This window comes from Gambusia affinis, linkage group LG09, assembly GCF_019740435.1.
Source record: "Gambusia affinis linkage group LG09, SWU_Gaff_1.0, whole genome shotgun sequence".
Classification (NCBI taxonomy): Eukaryota; Metazoa; Chordata; class Actinopteri; order Cyprinodontiformes; family Poeciliidae; genus Gambusia; species Gambusia affinis.
Genome location: NC_057876.1, coordinates 21,151,183 through 21,169,897, shown reverse-complemented (window position 1 = coordinate 21,169,897; position 18,715 = coordinate 21,151,183).

The following is an 18,715-nucleotide window of genomic DNA, read 5'->3' as shown; positions in this document are numbered from 1 at the left end:
CCCAAAGCTTCCTCAAAGCAAATTGTGATTAAAAGTAAGGTTGTTCTGATCTAGACACAATCTATCACTCCAATTCAAATTTATTTCTCAAATAAAAGGTAGCTGGAAAATCGGAAGGAGCTCTTAAGCTGTATCTTAACAACTTCTCTGGGGTCTTCCTCTTTTCCTCCTCAATATCCAGCATCTTCTTTCCAATACATCTAACATTTTCTCTCAGAACATGCCCAAACCATCTCAACTTTGGCTCTCTGAATTTATCTTCACTATTTAATGCTGTCTGTTCTGGGCACTGCTGTCTTTTCGACAGTGGCATTGTCTTCAAACCATACATCATCGCAGGGCCCATTTCTGTTTTATAAACTTCCTCTTTCAATCTTGGAGCTGCTTCTATCACACATCACTCCTGACTCTTGTATCCATCCACTCCACCCTGTTTGCGCACTCTTCCTCATCCTGGTCCACTGAGGTCTGTCATTTTTGAAAAGGTCCACAGCCAGAGGACAGAGGTGAATATTGGATGAAAGAGTACACGAGTAAACAACTGGCAGAGACAGTTTGAAATATTTTGAAGAGATTGTGTCAGCAGAGCAGGATGGATTGGAGCGACTTTAACACCAGCTACAACTTCATGTAGTCTTTGGATAGGGTCAAACCTTGAACTTTCTTTATATTACACTGGTGTTTCAATGAATAAAGGTAGATTGTAATTATTTCTACTCATCTTGGGATAAAGGAATCAGAAAAAAAATCATCTTAATTTTCTGCTCAGTGTTTTGCTGCAACACCAACCAATATATCCTGGAAGGTCCTTCAGCTACTGGCAAATCTAATCTACCCCCAAAGCCCCTGAGGCTTACCATGGCAGCTTTTCACTGCTTCATTGACTGACTGTCATGTTAATATGGAAAACTTTCTCCTCTGGACACATGAACTGATGTGGCACAAAATATGGGAACATGCAGATAGTGAAACTTTTATATTGTCAAACTTTGGAACTTTTCTGGATGACTTTTATCCAACTGGTGTCTGAACAATATATTGACGTGATTACATTTTCATTTATTTTTCACATTTGCCCAGCGGGGAACGGAATACATAAAGTAGGAAACCATTTCTGGAGAGCATTAATGTGTATTACATTAATATTGTGTTTTACCTTTATCTATCTTTTGGTTGACATTAATCACTGGCTTCTTTTCTGTGCTGTGGCAAGCATGTCAGACATGCATGTAATGGTGCTGAAATCTACCTTAGGCTGAATAATTTTAATGGGGTTCTCAAAAAAACATCAATAACAAATGTCTTTAAGCTGTTACATTCCCATCTTTTTCTTTCCTACTCCACCAGCAGCATTTTATTAAAACAATAAGGCAGAGGTTCATTCTGCACAAGCCCCCTTGTTTTTTTTTTTTAGGGTTTTTTTTCTACAAACCTAAAGGGAATCTAGGCAAATATCACCAATTATGTCTAGCTTGTGAGCTGAAAATGATTTTAGAAACTGCAACGCAGGGTAACAAAACAATACAGAAGAAAATGTGAGAGAGAGCAATGAAGTAAAAATGCTTGACGTTGGTTAGTACAATGGACATCCAAGAGAAAAGCAGCAATAGCAAAGTGTGCAGCTCAAGTATGAGTTCAAATAGCTTAAAAAGATCTCAGCTGGGAGACTTAAATCACCATAGTGACAAGAAACATTTATTATAAATACCACATTTTTGGTAGCGTACAAGTAAGCAATGCAATTTCAGGTGTGGCTACAACTAGTCATGTCACTCTGATGTCTGACAGAAAACACAAAAAGAACTTTAAATAATAAAGGAAATGATTTTTCTTCTTCTGGAAACATTATACTCACAAACAACACCAACAGTTAAATCTGCGGTGTGGTTGTTCACTCTTTTTGTGGAAATATCTAAATTTAAAATTCCAGTAAAGCTAATTACTCATCATCCTACTAAGCAACCAGATTTGAAGATGGTGAAGCAAAAGAATCACCATCACTCATTAACTATGGTTATGCCTTCCTGTTTTAGATGGCTGGCTTAAACACCCCACTTTTTTAATCAGGGTTTTCTGTAATAAAATTGTCCGTTTTAGGGGGAAAAGACAATACCTGAATGGTATTTATTTTGCACTTTCAAGGGTTTTCAGTTATCTTTTTGGGGGAATGTTTTGTCTAGCACAGCTTTAGGCATGCACAAAATATTTATTTATTTATTTGTTAGTTTGTTTTGATGTAAATAACGTTGGGCGAAAAAAGATTGTCTGAAAAATTGTATATTGTTTTTGTCAAATCATCAGTTGAATACAAATTACAATAAAATTTGGCATTGAGAAATTTGTTTATTCTGTGTTGTCTGACCTGTAGGTTTAAAATATAGCTGTGATTAATACGTACATATTTTTTTTAACCTTGAAAGTGCATTTTATACTTACTCTTTGTCAATTTAAGTCCTCGGCTTGACATAAAGCTAAGTGTTGTCACCACTGTTCTGACAGCCCCGAATATATGGGGGTGGAGAAACAGTTGTAAGGAAGTGAAGGTAGAAACTGAGAGGACAGATAAAAGATGATGGGGGGAATATGGTGGGCACATCTGTGTTGTAGGATGCTTCAACATGGAGACACACAAATAGTCTGCTGTGATAGGCTCCTAGGGGAGGCGCAGCTTAATCTACATCCCAGTAGCGTGGTTGCAAGTAGGTGTGGAGGCTAAAAAATGATCATTACAATCGTTAAATCATTCTGACAGGTGACAGCAGTCAGGTAGGTGCTGAATTCTGTCCAGTGTCTGTGGGATTAAGGTGCAACGTGGATTCTCTGTCGGTAATTCTTCAAGACAAATAGCAGGGCTCCCCAGACACCGCCCCCTTCAAGGCAGCAGGCAGCCTGCACTAATTAGCAAGGGAGGTGTGAAGGAGAAATCATTACTTTATCTACACACTGTGCCCTACATACTCTCTCTTCCCCCACAGACACTATTCTGGCCACCTCCCATCCATCGTCTCTCCACCATCTGCAGCAAGGTGTAATGCATGTGCTTGTTCAAGTGCTCACATGGATTCAGGAGGACAAAGTTTGCACCCGGCAACAGTGATCGCATGATGTGAATTCAAAATGAAGGGCAAAGTTTGACGCCATTTGATGGACACATGCAAAAAGAAATTACATTTGGTTAAATTGTTAACAAATAGAAATCTGACAGCCTCCTTTACTCTGACACCCTTACATGCAATCTTGTGTAAAGAATCATCTTCAGGGGATCAAATTAGTACGTAGAGTACAAATATTTCTAAATCAATTCCACAAATCTGTTTCTTTTGTTGGAGAAATCCACAAAATCCTGGAGGGACTGATCAGTTTGAAATGACGTTCAGTATTATTTCATTTCAAGAAGTACTTATTGAATGCAGATAATTATTTAATTCTTTAACAGTTTAATTGGGTTTTATCAATATATTCTGGCACAACTGGCTCTTCGAGTACATTCATGATCTTGAATATGGCCCAAAATGGAAATGAGTTCAACAATCTTATTCTAATGGGACAAAATGTGGAAAAGTTTCAAGGAGTACGGACGCTTTTGGAAAAGTGTGGCCAGGCAGAAGTGGAAGAATGAGAAAATAGTTGTACATTTAGAAGGGAACAGAAATGACGTCGGATGGGGGGAAAATTGAGCAATGGAAATAAGTGCCATCTGCTGCAAGGTGTGGACAGCTTAGTGCTATGAATCCATGGGTGTAATTACAGTAGAATGGTCTCTGATTGATTGTTTGAGCCAACAGGACCTTTAATGCACCTCTGCTCCCTGTATGAGGCCTTTGTAGCAATGCTCAGCCGCCCCCCTCCTATGGACCTTCACTGGGCTCCGATTCCCAGCAGCATGATTCATGAGCACTTGAGCACTTGTCTGACCCAGGCATGCTTTCGGTCCAAACCAAAAGGTAGCACACAAAACAGTTGCCCTCTGTACAATTAATTAGCCTGTAAAGCAAGAGGTCAATCATCACTGGCACAACCTGTGCTCTTTCACTCTCCAATTTTAAAGCATAAATTCACAGCTCACAAGAAGCTCAACAAGAAGGAGGGGCACACTCTGTTGGTTGATCCTGCTAAAAGCTGTGGTGTGTGTATATATATTTATATATACATGTACACAAACACAATCCGCCACAGGCTTAACAGGACAAGTGCATTGACGAACCAGCCTGATTTAAGGCTAGTTCCCACAAGTAAAGTGCTACACTTAGTACACCCTGGCCACTATCTCTTCAAGAACATCTTGAATATTTAACAACGACTCGATTTTACATGCAAGCTTTTAAAAGATGTGATATTTATTTCATGGGGACAGAATGCATAAAAGCGGCAAAAAATTTAAACCTGTTACTTCTTCCCCATCCTTTCAGAAATCCACTTTTATCGAGCAGGGGTTACTTTACCATGGGAAGGCGCTCGCTCCAAAAAAACAGGAATGTTTTGGTAAATGGATGGAGGTGGGGACAGCAGATTGTCGACAAAGGCCGTCAATTCAACAAAGGTTCTCTTTATTTTTCAAATACAGGTTTACATGGGCAGAAAGGAGGGAAAGAAATCTGTTCAAGCATTTCTCTAAAATGCAGCCTTTAGAACTAGCATCTCTAAAAAGGAAGGGCAAAGAATAAATAAAACAGTGCTCTAAAGTGGTGCACAGAAATTCAACATTCATGGGTCGCTTGCAAGAGCATCCAAGGCAAATGATAGCATTCCACATAAATCCCCCTGAAGTACCCACCCACTCAGTCCCCACCCATGAAAAGGGGGTGAAAAAAAAAAGTCCTTTCAGCACATATTCATAAAGGTTCTTTAATGGCTTCCAGAGGGACGTGGGGGCCTTCTCCTCAGACGGAGACATTTCACAGGCCCACAGGCAGAGTCGAGAAGAGCCTAGAGAAAAATATCAAGTCTGAGGGAGAGAGAGAGAGAGAGAAACACGGTGAGATAGAGGAAGAGGGGTGGAGGAGAGTCAAAGCAAGAGAAAGGGAGGGGATGTCTTCATCATGAGTGGAATAGGAATGATGCCCCACTGGGGTCTATTAGTGAGTCTTTACATACAATGGCAACCTCAACAATTTACAAGTGAAGCAACAATGGGAAGCCACCAGTTAACCAAGGTAAATGTACAAAAATGAGCCAAAACCAGTCAGAATGTCCTCGCCTTAAAGTGGACAAATCCTTCCTTTTCAAATTTAAATCAATCTTTAAATGCAACCAAGGCCATTCTACTCCACCCTGTTCTGCTATAATTGTATCATTTATTCCCCAACACAAAAACAACTTAAATAATGCTAAGCTGTTTATATTTGCATTAGGCTTATTTCTTCGGGAAGCTAAAAGCTAGCACACAGTGAACATACGCAGAAGGCACCATGCTACTGCTACCAAAACTGTGGTCAGGATGTCATGTCGGTACACAAAAGATTTATGTCTAAAAAAAAAGTTACCGTAATTTCCGGACTTTACGCCGCGACTTTTGTCTCACGCTAATGATGCAGCTAATTTATGCATTTTTTCTATCGTCCTGAGGGACGGAATAAGGATACTTATGGGGTAATCAAAACATTTTGACTTATTCGCTTGTAGCTTCATCATCCTTGAACTTGGACTACAAAGTAACTGCGAAAAATAAAAATGGTCGATTTTCATTATTGGTTAGCCAGAAGTCTATGACATTTAGCAGTTCTGCTGCAAATATTGTGATGATATTGTTGAAAAAATCTTTAAAGGTAAGAGAGAAAACTGAACGGATTGAAAAATATGACCCAAACAGAATACAAATATATCTACACAGCACAGAGAGAGATTAAATTAGACGTTTCTGCACTCTTACAAGCTCCAAGTACACAATAAAATGTCTTTAGGAGTTAGAAAAGTGGATTTTGCCTGATATGTCCCCGTTAACATGACAGCTGCCCCTTTTGGTTTCAGATAGTATAGCCATGCAAGACATTTTGAAGCAATAACATTTAAAATGAGATTACTCCTCAGCGCTGAGTATTTAAAAACAAATACTTCCTCTATTTATTGCTTAAATGGTTGAATTGGATGTCACATTCTGTGATAGGCAGCGCTGATCACTTAGGTACACACTTTGCAGTTCAAAAACAGCTGATTATGCGGAAGACTTGTTAGAAATTGAGTGGTTAACAACCAAAGATGTGTTTCCCATACACTTTTAGGAGGAGGATTGTAGGGCTTTTAGTTCTGTCCTGCTCTTTGAGACAAAACTGATCCAAACAAGTTCACATTAGCTGGTTAATTACCCAGACAATTGGCACAGCTAGCTAGCCCATACTCTGCTGCTTAACACATCTGCTACTCAAGCCTCTTCACATGCCGATTGCATTTTCTTAAAAAGCACCGTCTTCTTAACAGTGATTGACTAAGCTCCTTTAGTTTTTACACCATGACTTTTCAAACTACTGAATTACAAACAAGAGAAACCTGCAGAAAACTGGCAATGTGCAGCAGTAAGAGGAACGTTCTCTTATTAAACAGACTTTAACCCACAGGGATTTTATGACAGAACATCTTAGTGGTTTTAAAACCTAAACTTTTAAAATCATAGCATAACAACCCATGCTTAGTGGATTCTAGTGTGTACACAAAAATTGTAAACATGCAACAACAAGGACAAAGAAATTAAATGTTATTGTGTAACATCTAGGCTGAGCGACATGGTTTCATGGCCCTGTGATGTCACTGCCTTCACTCATGTCTTGGTTTTGTCTGAATGTTGCCATTTGCCCTGATGTGTCCTTTCCTCTTTTTATTTTATTTTGTGAGAAACTGTGGAGTACTCACTTTTAACCCAGAAACAGAATTAAAACAATCTTGGAATCCAGAGACTAAACTAGTAGTTTATTAGCCACTCTTTAGCTTATATTTTAGAAACTGTAGCGCACTCACTATTTAGGTGCAGAGAGACTCCTATTATTGAAACCCAGAAAAGAAATTAGAACAAACTTAGAATCCAGAAAAAAAAAAAAATTTCCAGAACAGGAACATTTAGTTTTTATTACTAGTTAGAAACTGTAGAGTACTATTTACCTTTACAAATATAGAGCATAATTAGAAAGTCCAGAGAATACTTCACTTATCTAGCATCCCAGAAGTCCAGAGGATACTTACTTACTTACACTTATTTAGCAACCCAGAACAGGGATTAGAACTTGGAACCCAGAAAAAGTACCTCAGCAAGAACTTTTTAGACTCCTATTCTCCCAACCCAGAACAGGAATTAGACCAGAGGACACTTCCTTATTCTTATCTATCAACATTGAATAGGAGTATCTAGTTTATTTACTTTGGATCAACATTATTAGCTTTTCCTTCTGTTGCTCTTTCCTTTGGTTTGTTATTTTTTGTTGCTGAAATGTGCTGTATAAATAAAATGACCTTTACCATTAAACAAGATTTGTAATCTAGGAAAAGTTGGTTTGTTTAGTGAAAGGATAGTTTTATGTAGAAAAGGTAACATTGAAAGACTTCTTTTGCAATCTGATGCCTTTTCGCCTTTTGTTTTGCTATATCACTACTTGAGTTTTTATCACCCAATATTTTGATTCGCTGAAAATCCACTGACAAATACAAACTCCATGAAAAAATGAAATGGAGTGGTTTAGCAAATTCTTAGGTCTCTAAGGTTGTTTTCACACCTGAGGTGTTTAGTCCACTTAATGGTAACTCTGGTTCATGCAACTTTAAGGACATCTCCAAATCATTCAATATACATTATATCTTGTTTTCTACTAGACATACTTTCTGTATTTATTTGGTTCTCCTGCCCTGGTCACATCTGTCCAATTGGATTGAACATTCTCACCTGGTTTGTTAAGACAGATTCAGTTTTCTATGTTTTTAAATCAAAGAGAATTCATTATTTCTGTATTTTACTATTTTTAATTTTGTGTTGTAGGGCTAACAATGTGATATGTAAGGGGAAAACTGTAATGTACAGGAATAAATTACCGACTATAAAGGACATTACTTGCTGTTCTCGGAAAGAAGTAAGGTGTGCAACACAAACAACTTGGATGCTGATTCTAAAACTTGCAATTTTATGATCTGCAAGTTTCTCAAAACTTGCAAATCTTTAAGAAACTTGATCTTGTAGCTCTTGATGTTCAGAGCTACATCACGTTGTGTAGCTCTGTAATTCTCCTTACATCTTCATTGAACTCAGCAGAGTTTCCTCTAGTATTGGTCAACCAAATTAGTATCAGTCATAAGTTTACAGGCCTCTGCAGACTGTCTCCCATTATACTGAAAATATTCTTTGTGTCTATTTCATTTATTGATGAATTGCAGAAGGAAATTCTCCTGATAAAAGTGCAGAAGTTGGACACACCATTGCCAAAACGTTTGACTGACATTGAAAGATGATAATTAATCTTGGTTCAAATATGAATCCAATTATGGTGAGCCTTTAGTTCAAGTGCGTTTACCAATTTCCTTCCTCAGTACTGGGAGTCTGAAGCAGCCCATTAACAATTCGTCATGAACAGGGTCCTGTTCTCAACATGGAGCTCATTAAAATTGCATTGGGAAGGTGCCATTTTCACTTATTAGCTTAATTGTCAGGTCATGTAGATTGGAAGGATGACAGTGAAGGTGTCTGTGCCAAAGGACATGCTAGTTTCTTTCAGCCGCTGCTGCTGCAGAGTATAGGTCATTAATTGTTGAATGTGCCACATATATGGGCCACATTAAGCCACAGACAAATTAAACAAGCCTGCTCATAAATTATGAGACGCGGACTGGGGCGCTCTATATATCACAGCCATAATAATCATCTATCATTGCGAGGCTGGAACTCCTTCACTTCAACTCTTCTGGATAAACGTGAGGCTTATTCTCTCAGCCGCTCTTCCATTGTCCCTTCATTGTGTGATGAAAGTGAGACATCACAGTTGATTTGACTACTTACCTTTGCCATAACATCCTCAGACTTGCTTCATTATCCACCTAATTTATGGCAATGTGTTTGAATTAAGTGTTTGGTTCCAATATGCCTGTTAGTAAAGTGAGTAATAAAATATTTTAAAGAGCAAAGCATGCACCACAATGACCTCGAGAGATTCTGCAGAGTAAAAAAAGCACTTGTATATTTTTGGTGGATTTTTCAACAAGTATTATTTCTTTGTGTCTCCATAAACTAATATTCTCATTCATGGGTGTCAACTTGTATCTGAAGCAGAGCAAGGATACAGTTTTCAAGAAGCAGTCTGTAACTCTACTGCTCCAGGGCCGGCATCCTGCGATTTTTAGATGAATCTCTGCTTCAACACTTCCAAATGGTTTATGACGAGGCCTTTGGAAAACGTCAACCTTTTGTTTCAAATGTTCCTGTATTTTTTTCAGTTTAAAATCTGAAAATGTTATTCCAGAAATTACAATAGCTTGTATTGTTTTTAAAGACTATACCTGGATAATCAGAATAATAAAACATCAAAGCTGTATGCCTCAACCTTCTCTAAAGAAGGGCTAGAATGCACAGGGGGATTTGGTAAATACTAAAGGGAATATATTTTCAATTTTTTTTTTATTTATTTCTACTTTTTGTATTCAGTGCTCCCAGAACCAGTCCAGGTGCTTCGAAACCACCCAGCTAGTGTTTGGCTATAAGTTAAAAACACACTTCTTGCATTGTAAACAATATTCCTGAATGATATTTGAGAGAAAATCAAACAAATATGTTAAAAGGTATTTTTAATCATTTAGACCGGTGTCTAAGGCCATGCACAGCAATCACATTAAAAGAAACAACAAAAAAAATAGAGTAACTTATATACAATAAATTTAGATCTTTATTGTTTCGAGAAGTAACAAATGACTCAATGTAAGAAAGTAGGAAGCCAACTTTGTGGCTCTGGCAGGAACAACAAAGCGGTTACAGGTGTTGTACTGCATGCTCTCTTAAACTCTCCACTATGGCTCTCCAAAAAAATATGAAAGAAAGGAAGTGAGAGGGTTGTGCACCATGCTGCTCAGGTGAACAGCTGGACTGTGGAATATTTGGCGGGCAGAAAGTATGAGGCACAGCTGGCTTTTAAGAGGAAGAGCTCCCCTGGAGCCTCTGGGAGGTCACAGCCTGCTAGGCCGTGAAGCGCTGCTCGGCAGGAGCCGTGTGTAAAGGCAGAAGGCCTGTGCCACTGCGTGCAGATGTTCCTCCCGCTCTGCTGGCTGCCTCAAAACACACACACACACAGACACAAAGACACACTGCACACAATGCACAACCCTTGGTGCGAGGATGATTTAACACATAGAGCCGACGCCATACAACAGCACCAAGACACATTCAGACATGTGCACACAGTCTGCACCACCACGTCACTTTCTTAAGCCCTCCATAGCAACAACCACCACCTCTCTACTTGTGAGTGCTATTGCTGAGAAACAGTAAAAAGGGACTAAATGAGCTCTCCAAGGTCTAAAACATGCAACCAAATAGGAAGGTGCCCCTCAAGTGCTTCATAACAGAGAAGCCTCTATTCATTACCCAGAGGAAAAGAAGCGTTACAGGACAAAGTAAAGATAAAAAACAGAGAGGAGGAAAAAAAAACTCAAGGCTTCAACCTTCACATCCCTCAGTATTATACCTTGTTATGCATGTCTCTCACACTGTGCCACATTTGAATAGCACAAACACAATCAATAGAGGGGAAAAAAAGTATTTAATTCCTAAGCTGTTTGCTTTTATCGACCTGAGCGCTCCTCAGGGATAAATCCGCAAGGGATGAACAATGCAGTTGGTGGAAAACATATCCAATGCCTGCGGTATCATTACAAAATACCTCATTGAATCATGTCAGTCAAAGCCGTGGAAGATTGAGGGCTATTTATTTCAGGTGGGGCTTGTAGCGGGGGAGATGTTACCACTGGGACAGGTATAGTCATCAGCGGCCCTCCTGGCGGTGATGAATAGAGAAAAAGACAGAATGACTGGCAGGACTCAGTGAAGGACAACACTTCGCCGTGCAATCTCCTCCGTCTGTCCACCCCGACAAACCCTTTCTAACCCAGGAGACAAATCCTCCCGCTGACACCTATGGACAAGCACATCTGGCAACTAAGGTGCACCGAGGTCCACATTGACAGCCCCAATCAGCCACTTGGTATTCACCGTGCTGTCTTCCCCTATTCTCCGGCTCTGACACCAGAGCTGGAGAGGAGGAAAGGGGTGTGTGGGGTTTTTAAAGAGGAAATCAAATATTAATCAGCTCAATCACAGGCACATCACCACAACTGCAGTCTGACATTGATGTTCAATCAATCAAAGGGTCTAATTATGGAGATCACAATGAGGACAACAGAAGAATAGAAAGTTTGGAGTGAAGGATGGCAACAGGGTCGTAAATATTGAAGCCTCATAGCAGAGCTAATAACTTCTGCATGAATCTTGTGTGAAAGAGCACATTACTGAGCCCTTCGTTAAGAGATTACTGGCTTTTTTATGCTTTTAAAACCTCCACAGATAGATGGATTCAGCAGCGGTTGTTTTATATGTATTGTTAGTTCTTTTGGGCCAACGTTAATTATGCACTACAAACTAGCCACAGGCTATATTGCTGTCTATAGTGAAAATTAAATATTGATAAAGCTCCAGCTTTCACCCCAGATTTCATTGTGTTAACAAATATGTTTTGTTTGCGAAACAATTTGAATTTAATAATTTATCAAAAAAATTTGGCGGAGTCCATTATCATTCAACGTGAGCCGCGCGTGGGCTCCAGATGTCAGGGATCATGTCTTCGCACTGACAATACATGGAAAGCCGGTGCCCTCTTTTATACATTATTTAAAGCGGTTCTGGAGGTGGTTGTGGGCGGAGTGGGGGGTTGACATGGACAGGGGGACTGATACGTAACATGTATAGAGGTGACCTGAGGCGGGCTGTCAAGAAAACCCACCGTGACGGAAATACAAAGAGGTATTTACACCAATGTTATGTCTGATTGTTGTACCCAGTGCTGGTTCATGCACTCACCGGCCACTTTAATAGGCACACAGAGCTAGTAGTGGTTGATTCAGAATCGCCCTAATTGTTCATGGCACAGAATCATTGAGCTGAATTGAGATTCTGGTCCATTTCGATATAATAGCATGACGCAATAACTTCAAAGATGGCAGATAGACATGCATGATGCAAACTTGTCGTCCCACCACATCCCAAAGGTGGATCAAGATCTATTGGAGTGCAGTAGACTTTGATGTATTTTAAACCACTGTCTGACTCTACCATCTGAGTGTCACAACTGACATTAGATGCAGTGTTTGTGGGGAAAAATTAATGATTAGAAATGCAAAGGACATCCACCGCACACTTGTTTGAACCAAGGACCTTCTGGCTGTAAGTGCTACCAACTTTGTCTCTGTAGGACCAAATCATTAAATCATACATTCTTTGTAACATGAAGGGAAAATAAGCAGAGTTTAAACACTGTGTGATTAAACTCTGAAATGGAAAGTATCGCTGCATTACTTCAAAATGTGCACATTTAACATGCATGTGATGCGACGGGCTTTACTTACCTCACTGCTAAAACATGAACAGGAACACAACACTACTGGTTTAGAAGTTTTTGTAATAAATGTGAGAGTGTGTTTACTGAAACACACAGTTGGAGATGTTTTGCTTTTAAAGAGTGTTTATTAGAATGACTCCTTGCTCTTTGTTAGTCACTTTTGGCAGCTACTTAATCAAATTTTGTTATAATTTTTGTAGTTTTTCTTTTTGCAATGCTTTGACTTTTCCTGTTTTTTGTTTTTTTTTTTGCATGTAATAATTCTAGCCTTGGCTTCCTGTTCATCTGATTCAATGTTTGATGTGCGTTAATGACATTATACATCAGAATGAAGGACTGACTGTTGAAGCTCAGCTCATTTTTCTCAGACCACAATGCATTTTTGTGTAATTGAAGAGGGGTAGTAAAGCGGCCAGTGCGTGCTCTGGCCTTTTCTGCAAAGTGCTGTCCCTTGTAACCCCTGAGCTATTTAATATATGTGGAGGGGAAAACGGTTTTCTAGATGCATTTTGCTACTTTTTAAGGCTTAAACTTATAGATCCCAAATGAATTCAACATGAATACTGGCTGTTTAAAGGTTAAAACCCACAGGGCCACAAATCCAGGCTACAGAGAGATCATGACATCCCAGCGGGCTGGAACATTAGTCACCAGCTTCATGTTGGTCATAAATCTAACTTGGCTGAATTTTTCTTGGCCTCGTACCACAAATGTATTCCACAAAACTGAAATTATTCGTTATTTGTCATCGCGCCGGTGAAAAGCGGGTGTAAACACTGGAGAATAAAAGGCGAACCCGAAGCATCAAAACCTTGTTGACCCGACTGTCGACTTCTGGAGGGAAGTCTTGGCTTGGCATTCCGGTAGCAGCTGCGTTGGGGGTTTCTGAATAGACGGGAAGCAGCGGCTGATAAGCGTGACGGGGAAGAGAGAGAGAGGGACAAGGGAAGCCGGTTGTGTTAGACTTCCACAGGTCAGCCGTTCTAACTGGACTCCATTAATACTCCAGTCCACCTTGTGGCACACTTTACGCTTCAGTGCTTCGACCGCTTTGGGGACAACTTCACTGCCACTTAAGTTTGGAAAAGAGTAGGAAGGGCAGCAAGCCTAGGGCCCAAGAAGGAGATTTGTTCTTAAAATAGAGGAGAGGTAACATAAAAGTCAGAAAGTTTCAGGCTTTTCATGCTTTTGTTTAAATTTCCATTTAAGTGTCCGAGTTTATATATATATTATATATATATATATATATATATATATATATATATATAATGTATAAATAATGAAGAATAAGACATACAAAATACACAGAAGTTGGAGCACTATTTTGTAGTTTAGTGAAAATAAAAAAATACAGTATTGCAAAGTGTTAGATATAATTATGCCATACATGCATCAGTACAGCCAGCTGACCAAATGCCCTGCAATTTGGGTTGCTAGGTAACAAGCTAGGCTTCGGATTTGTGACGTTACATTCTAAAGGTTCTTTCAAATGGCTCCTTTTCCAGACATCAAAAAATAACTTATTCCTCTCTTTTTGAATGAGTTCATGTTCAAAAGACACAAGCTTGTTGTTAAAACCTGGCTTGGTGTTTTTTTTAAGCACTTGGTCTGTATTTAGAAGTAGTAGAAAGTACAAAAAAATAACTTACCATATTGCATCTCCTTTAATATACAAGGTGTTATTTTCACTTTGTTTCTGCATCCCCTAATTTAGTTCAGGCGCTTTGAGTTTTAGTTTGTTTGTGAAGTTTATGGTATTTTCTGACTTGTGTTCCTGATGCATCAGGATGCTCCCTTTTTTTGGGCCCATGTCCTGAAGCAGGCTTTAGGGACCAGCATGGGCATCATGGTGTAAATGCGTTTTATGTCCAGGCAGCTGCCGGGGGCAGGCTGTTTTTATCCTTTCTGGCAAAGTAGAACATGGCCACCTGCTTGGCGTTAAAAACCCTCAATGCTATGCTGGGCTTTATGGGCGCTCGCTCCATTCAAACAAAGATATACAAGGACGTGTGCGAGCGGGGCTGCCTGCTGCATATGGTGTGCACTTAAGCCATTCATTGGTGCCACAAGCATCGTTGGGAGCAAATCCTCGGCATCCTCCAGAGCTCCATGGGAACTGGAGGATGCTGTTTGGTCCGTGAACCCACTGATGAATTATTTTCCTCCTCAAGTCCGTGTTCCCCTTAGGCATGGCTGTATGTGTCACTCCTCTGACAACTCTGTTTGCCTAAGCTCAGGAAAGCTCGCTGATTATCCCGAGACACTGGATGGAAGCAGTGCGACCTGCTGGGGATTCACAGATGATCACCTCCAGGATTCGCAGAAGTGAATGTGTTTTTGAGGCTGTGGAGGGGAGGGTAAGTAGCACTCAACCACCTGGCCCTCTGATAAACAAGTTCATGTATGAGGAAGAGCAAAACTGATTATTACAGGTATTTCTGAGAGCTTTCTGTCCCTCTCTCCCACTATCTCACTCTCGCTGCGAGCAGCCGAACAAAATTACTCCCCGCCAGTGAATAATAAGGAAGTTTATGAAACGTGACGAATGCGACGGGGCTGTACATGAAATACCAATGAGGGAGGCGCCACAGCGTAACAAATGTTACATCCTAATATCAACAGTCACCTTGTGTTACTCCCTCTGCTCCTCGGAAGGACACATCACGGACGGGGCATGAACACACAGCATGATGTGGTGACACTGACGGTCGCAGTGTTGGCATGCAGGCGCAGGCAGGTGAGCAGGCACATGCAGCCAACATGCACAGGATGGCGGTGGGCGGGCAGCACATGGGGGTGGGCCGGGGGGCTGTTGTCAGTGTCACCTGAGGGCCGACACGCTGTGTGCATATTTAGTCACAGAAGGGGGGAAGAGGACGTGTGCAAACTACTCAGATACAGTTTGTGATTGTGTGTCAACTTTCACACAAACAGGCTGATGCTTGTTACAGTTGCTGAAGATAATTCAGAATCATCAGCAAAGTTCTGTTGATTAGCTACAACAAAACAATAAATTCTTACCAGGTATTTTTGGGTGAGGGTTATCCTAACCCTACTGGCAGGTTATTGCAATTGTAACATTGAAAATATGTCTTGTTATAAGTTAAATAATCTGCCAGTAGAACTATTCCTTTTTCATCAATATTAAGAAATAAATGTCTCAGAAGAGGCTCCTACATCTTTCTGAATAGTTATAGTAACTAAGACAAGTTAATTTTGTCTTATCTCAAGTGGACTAAGTTATTTCCACTAGAAACTACACCAAAAGTACTTAATAAGGTTTTGTAGTATATAAGAAGTTTGTCTCACTTGCAGTACATAATGGCCTCTTTATCTAGCATCTTTCTAAACATAATTGTAAAAAAAGACAAAGTTATTAAACCATTTCAATTTTTCTCTGTTAAATTTAATTATTAGGAGCTTTCCTGTCCATCTCTCAGTTACGGATTATGGCTCTGCACACTGTAAACACATAAAACTGCTGCCAAATTCTTTGTTTGCACAAACAATAACTGTGTTACCATTACAAACGTGTGCAAAACTTTGTCAATAGTCCGCTACTGTCGAGAAAATGCACTTTCACAATTGCAGTGTTTCCATGAAATTGACACATAAAAATGTTTGTTCACATCATAAGTCATTAAAAATCATTAAACATCTGGTTGTTGATCACATGACCTGATGTGAAAAAACTGTTTCCATTGCAGTAGGAGGATCTTAAAGAGACAGAGGACAAGTTCAAGGTGTCAAATACAGCTATGAAACTAAACTAAACTAAAGTTTTAGTAGAACTAAAAGTAACATAGCAACTTAATTGTGCCATTAAATTTTACTATGTGCCTGGAAAGTCCCCGTTTAACAAGAAACAAGTCTGCTCTGGTGTGTCTTGGACTAGCCAATAGCTTTAGACTCTGGGTTCAATTAGTGAGGATTCCTACTAAATAAAGACACCAAGAGTTCAGAACATTTTAGAATATTTTTCACTTAATGTAGAAAGATTCACTATGAAGTATGTTTAGTAAAGAACCTTCTTATGGCTGATTCAAGATCGTTATGAAATATAAAGAAGTCCACATTTTCTTCTTTTTGTTACCTCAGCAGTGTAATAGCAGTGAAAACTGAATTCCTCTGAGTGGTGCTCAGCATTAATTACATTCTTCTGCTGCAATCATTGTGTAACCAGGGTTTAAACTGGGACAGGGCTGTCTGGGGCTCAGCCCACTGTCCAATGTAGTTGGGATTCGGCCATCATCAGAAGACGTATCTCTAGATCTAAAGATATTGCGACAATCTGTGACTCAGTCATGGTAGGGAGCCGCGGAGCTGTTTAACTCTGAGAAGCCAGCAGCCTCCGTCATGCAGGACATATGGGAATATTTAGAGTAGTTTTCTCATCACATTAAGCTAATAGTCTTCCTGGACTCAGTTCATCAGAATATTGATAGACAGGGGCAGTTAATATTATCGATACATTAACAGACAGAAAATAGACTCCCTGTGTAACTTCAAATTAATTGCATTTGATGCTGAACACAACTGCTTGGCTTGGAATGTATTGCCATCTTTTTAATAATTTAGCCAACTTGTTCCGATTTGATTCCTGATCAAAAGCCAAGTATATCCCTCAGTGATTTATGATTTAACTGCTCCTCAGACTAAGCTATGGACGCCCTGTAACTACAAACTTCAACGTGTTTTGAGTTTCAAAGCGATAAACAGAAAGTAGTGTGTAATAGTGAGGAGGAAAGCAGTAATGTAGGGTTTTCTTTTTCATATAAAGTCAAAATCTTAATAGTGTGGTGTGCCTTTGTAATAAGCTGTTTTGGACATTGTTTTGTAGAACCACCTTTTGCTGCCATTTACTGCTGCAAGTCTTCATCATGTTGTTAAAACGTGAAAATGATTTTAGTGTTTTAGCTCCTCCTTTATGTTTGGAGGGAAATTGATTTTCTTTCAGGATTTCACTGTGTTTATCTAATCTATCTTCACAACCTGCCCAAACAACTTTCATGTGTCCACAGTATGATGCTGCCACCTCCATATTTAGTGTATGGATGGTGCGTTTAGGATTACGTGCAATGTAAGATTTCTGCAGCACATAACATTGGCCATAATCTGCAATTATCTGTTGGTTTTAGAAAACAGATGCATTGTCTCGATATAATAATGGATGGAAAAATTAAATGGGCGGGAATATTTTCCCAGGCTTTGCATGTAATTGGGTTACATCCATCAGGAAATCTTCTTGGCTGTACCTAAGTTGTCACCAGAGTAATGGATACTGGATACATCTGAAAATTGCTCATGTTTTGCTACAGTCAGGACTGGGAGGCTTTGGTTAATTGAAGAGCCGAAAACACGATGCAGGAAAAACCCAACACTGTAGGCCTGGGACTTCAACAGCTTGTCAGTAAAATGTTGTTTAACAAGATAGAAGCTTTTTAGAGGAAAATGTGTTTCATAAGACTGCTGACCATCTTAATTTGAACTGTCAATCTGGTTTCAGTAAAATATCAGAGCAGCTGATGAAACTTTTTATCATTTCCTAATCAGCCACAGCGCATTTCTAAAACATCTACTGTTTTTTTTTTTTCTCTCTTTAACTAAGCAAGCAGATATGACCATGAATTAGTTTTAATGGTTAGAAATGCTGGTGCCTCTCCAGCTACGGTCCGGGCGGGAGGCGGGGTCACCCTGGACAGGTCGCCCGTCTGTCGCAGATGAAGCATTCATTTAAAAAAACAAAACACTTTTTAACAGGAAGGGTAACAAACTGCACAGCTTAATATTATTCAATTGACTTAGATGACTTTGAAATAAAATTCTAGACACAAGTTAGTGTCTCTATATATATGTAATACAGTTGTTTTTTTTATCCTGGATAAAAACCTCATGGAGATTAAAAATGTCACAAGAGTTTCTTGGGCTCGACAGCAGCAGAACAACATAAAAAAAAACAAGACAATTTCAACACTGTGACATTTTAAATTATATATAACTTGATCTAGAGTCCGTTAAAACGGTTTTAAAATCTGATAGCTTAGAGAAACAAAAAGAAAAATAATTGGTCCAAATATTGCTTTGCTTTATCTCTGTTTGTAAACAAATAGATGTAGATTTTTTTTTCTTCCCTAAAGTATAGAGAG